This window comes from Gorilla gorilla, chromosome 11 (assembly GCF_029281585.2).
Source record: "Gorilla gorilla gorilla isolate KB3781 chromosome 11, NHGRI_mGorGor1-v2.1_pri, whole genome shotgun sequence".
Lineage (NCBI taxonomy): Eukaryota > Metazoa > Chordata > Mammalia > Primates > Hominidae > Gorilla > Gorilla gorilla.
Genome location: NC_073235.2, coordinates 15,482,184 through 15,486,504, shown reverse-complemented (window position 1 = coordinate 15,486,504; position 4,321 = coordinate 15,482,184). Strand labels below are relative to the sequence as shown.

Here is a 4,321-nt window from a genome sequence, read left to right as displayed (position 1 = left end):
TGGGGAGTCGTTTATTCTGAAATGTGCCTGTTTCATTTGTCCACGAACTGGATTGTAATGGGCTCTTTCCCAAAGGGAGCAACAGCAAGAATGGAAATGTAATTTATTTTTTATTGCTGAGTTGGGCCTTTTCAAATGATTTTTGCAGACATATCTTTAATAGATTTTCAGACATGTTTTATTTGTTGAAAAATTTCCATACCCTTGCATAATTTCAATTATTCAATGGAAACCACAGTTTGGGGAATTGTTCCAGCCATTTATTCAGCCCTTGGAATAAGCCATATTTATTACTTAAATTGATTACTTTGTCCATTTGGAGATTAGCTCAGATGAATGGGGATTAAGAGAGAATGTGTTTGAGATCCCTTCCCCCTGCAGTCACACAGGGGCCTTTTGCTTTTTGGAGTACCTCATGGGCAGCTTCGAATCTGGCCTTTCTTGTTGGTGTGGTCTTGGTGAAGGGGTTCAGGAGAGCGGGGAGTCTTTGAGAGCATGGTTTCACTGAAGATGATGCATTCAGCTGCAAGCCACAGAAAGCCTGACTGCAGAGCATTCCCAGGCAGGAGTTTGTTCATTCACAAAAGCACAACTCTGCAGCTAGGCAGTCACTGCCCTTTGTTCGGAGGTTCAATGATACCTGGATGACATGGTTCAACGATATCTGGATGATGTCTCTACATGTGTTTTAGCCAAAAATGGCTGCTGCAAGTCAGAGCGTCATGGCCATGAAGAAGAGGAAAGGCGGAAGGGCCATTTCAGCACGGTCTGTCTCTTTTTATTAGGAAATCAAAAACTTTTCGAGAAGCCTCCTGCTGATGTCTGCTTACCTCCACTACCACCCTTGGTCTGAGGTGCCATCATATGAGCCAGTGCCTAGGATGGCTCCCACCTTCTTCCCTTCCCTGATTCTGTCTATTCTCCATACAGCAACCACAGTGAGCACACTGAAGGAAAAGTGGGACCCTGCCAGTCCTCTGCTCCAAACCCTCCAACAGCTTCCCACCACACTCAAGAGTAAAGTCCAGGCTCCTCGGAGGGGCTCAGGAGGACTGCGTGATCTGGCCGCCCCATCTCTGCGCTGACTTCACCCCTGCTGCATATTCCTGTCTCTTCCTATTGCACATTCCAGCCCGGGCTCCCACTGCTTTATCGCAGGCCAGGCACGCTCCCTCAGTAGGCTTTTGCACCTGCTATTCTCTCTGTCTGGCATGATGTCCGCCTTTAACCTGCCAGTTTACCCCTCACCTCCTTCCGCCTTTGCTCACATTTCAGCTTTGCTGTGAGATCCTCCCTGACCCTCCTATTCATCATTCCAGCTTCCCTTCCCCCATCCCTTCTATGCTTTATTTTTCATAGCGTTATCAACGCATATATAGTCATGTGTCACTTAACACGGACATGTTCTGAGAAATATGTTGTTAGCCAATTTCATCATTATGTGGACATCTTAGATTTTACTTACACTAACCTAGATGGTATAGCCTACCATGCACACACCTAGGCTATATGGTATGGCCTATTGCTCCTGGACTACAGACCTGTTCAGCAGGCTACTGTACTGAATACTATAGGCAATTTTAACACGATGGTAAGTGTTTCTGTATGTAAACATATTCTAACATAGAAAAAGTACAGTAAAAATATGGGCTTCTAATCTTATGGGATCACCATTGTATACGCCATCTGTCATTGTCCAAAACATCTTCATGTGGAGCATGACTGTACCTATTTCTCCTTTCTGTCTGTCTCCTCTGTGACCAAAATAGTGCCTGGCACATACTAAATGTCCTCATACTCTCTGTTGAGCAATGCATAGAAGCATGAGAGAATGGATGGGGTGGAAGTGACTTGCATGATCCGTACAAGCAAGCGTTTGGTGCTCTGGCCTCTGAGCAAGAGGTCTTGAGGGGAAAGGAGACTGGGAATGACTTTTGAGTTGTCAAGAAATAGTTTGTGCCATGTAGATCCCACTCACTCTTCTCCATGAAGGCAAATTCCCACCTGAAACTACTTGCAAATGTTCACAGCAAAGCTGCTCAAGTTAATTTTGCTTTTTCTCATTAAGTGAGAATCCAAAAGGTTAGTTATTCAGTGTGGGGAAAGGATTAACAATAAATAAATAGGTCAGAAACACTGATAGACCCCTCATGTGTTATTTTATTCTTTAAATGCAGAAGACAGCCCTGTGAGATGGGTTTAGCAATCTACATGTCACAGGGGAGGAGCATGAGGTTCAGAGACACTGAGTAATGTGCCCACAGACTCTCAGCTGGCATAGAAAGCTGGGGGTTTAGCCTCCAGGTTCTGTGTTCTCAACACTGTCCGGGTGTCTCCTAACAGATACGTTGACGTCCTGATGTTTGTATCTGCAGTTGAAAACTTGTGTTCTAGAAACCCATGGACTCTGGCATCCTCACTGCTGCCTGGAAAAGGTAGAAAACAATAAGATTTAAATCCTGGGCAAATTATAAGTGTGATTCTAGGAAGTCTAGGAAGGCCCACTTGCCCTCAGCTCAAAATATGCCTCACCTATGTCCAAGCTGCTGCCTGACACTCCTCCAGCCAAGGTTAAAGCTTTTATGAATTTAAATGCTGATTGGATCTAGGCTCACTCACAAATTAATCCTGAAGCTATTTTGATTTTTGTTTTTTGTTTCTTTGCTATTTCACTGCTTGTTCACCTGTCACAGGCTTTTGCATGTCATCCTAGAGTGTAAGCCGCTGAGAACGGAACAATATCCTGCACACCTGGCATAGCCTTCTTCCCCATCTGTCAGTCTTAAATAAACACTTGTTGACTGATTACAGAGTACAAGACACACATCTCTGGGATCTATGTGTTTGCAGAAGTGTGCTGTGGAGAAAGCCGGGGCCTTGGGAAGCACAATCGCCTCGGTTTCCATCCTGATTCGGCTGCTTATCACTTACTGGATCTTCCACCAGTGCCTTCATCTCCTGAGCCCCAGTTTTCTTTCTTTTTTATTTTTTTATTTTTTTAATTTTTTGTCTCCATAGGTTTTTGGGGAACAGGTGTCATTTGGTTACGTGAGTAAGTTCTTTGGTGGTGATTTGTGAGATTTTGGTGCACCCATTACCCAAGCAATATACACTGAACCCAATTAGTAGTCTCTTATCTCTCACCCCCTTCCCACCCTTTTTCCCCCTGAGTTCCCAAAGTCCATTGTGTCATTCTTATGCTCATAGCTTAGCTCCCACTTAGGAGTGAGAACATACGATATTTGGTTTTTCATTCCTGGGTTACTTCACTTAGAATAATAGTCTCCAATCCCATCCAGGTTGCTGCAAATGCCACTACACTAATTCGTTCCTTTTTATGGCTGAGTAGTATTCCATTGGATATGTATATATATCAGAGTTTCTTTTTCCACTCATTGATTGATGGGCATTTGTGTTGGTTCTACATTTTCGCAATTGCAAATCGTGCTGCTATAAACATGTGTGAGCCAAGTATCTTTTTTGTATAATGACTTCTTTTCCTCTCGGTACATACCAAGTAGTGGGGTTGCTGGATCAAATGGTAGTTCTACTTTTAGTTCTTTAAGGAATCTCCACACTCTTTACCATAGTGCTTGCACTAGTTTACATTCCCACCAGCAGCGTAGAAGTCTTCCCTTTTTACCGCATCCATGCCAACAGCTATTAATTTTTCAGTTTTTAATTACAGCCATTCTTGCAGGAGTGAGGTGGTATCACATTGTGGTTTTCACATCTGTAAAATGGGCACGACAATACCTGCCCACTGGTTTATTAAGAGGAATGAATTGCAAGACTGTAGTTTCAGGGATTGTTTCTATAGTTTGCTACTAGAGAAGTTTCTCTGAACGTGTAGAGCCCCGGAAACCCCCGGGTGGTGGTGCAGCATCCTCTCCTGAGGTGAAGCTGGCTTTTGGTGTTGCTTCACTGCAACTACCTTTTGCCATGGATGATTGTCCTTCTCCTCCTCTGGCAGAGGGAGAGGGACAGGACATAAGTCTGAGTGGTATCTCAAAAAAAAAAAAGTGGGGAGATAAGTTGGGAATGTTTGCAAAAAGCCTGGCATAGTGCCTCACCTGTCTGGTCTGAGTCAGAACCAGAATGAGTGCCCCTTGATTATGGCCACTGCTCTAGCTGACTGGGAGAGCCTACTGGAAAGAGCTCCTGAGAGCAGCAACTTCTTTTCCTGAAGGGCCAGAGGCTCCACTGAGGCATCATCTCAGAGAAGCACTGGAGTTCTAGGAGCAAGAGAAAAACAGGCAGGAGGACAGGGTCACAGCAAGCCTGCCCTGAAGGAAGACAGAAGATAGTCACCCTTCAGTGA

At 44.4% G+C, this 4,321-nt stretch overlaps 1 non-coding gene across 1 annotated transcript; it reads left to right on the top strand.

Moving 5' to 3' along the window:
- The first annotated feature begins 3,789 nt into the window (after positions 1-3,789).
- On the top strand, positions 3,790-4,005 carry LOC115933915 (small nucleolar RNA U3). Its single transcript, XR_004069749.1, has one exon. It is a non-coding gene; the product is annotated as a small nucleolar RNA U3 (small nucleolar RNA).
- Positions 4,006-4,321: the final 316 nt, after the last annotated feature.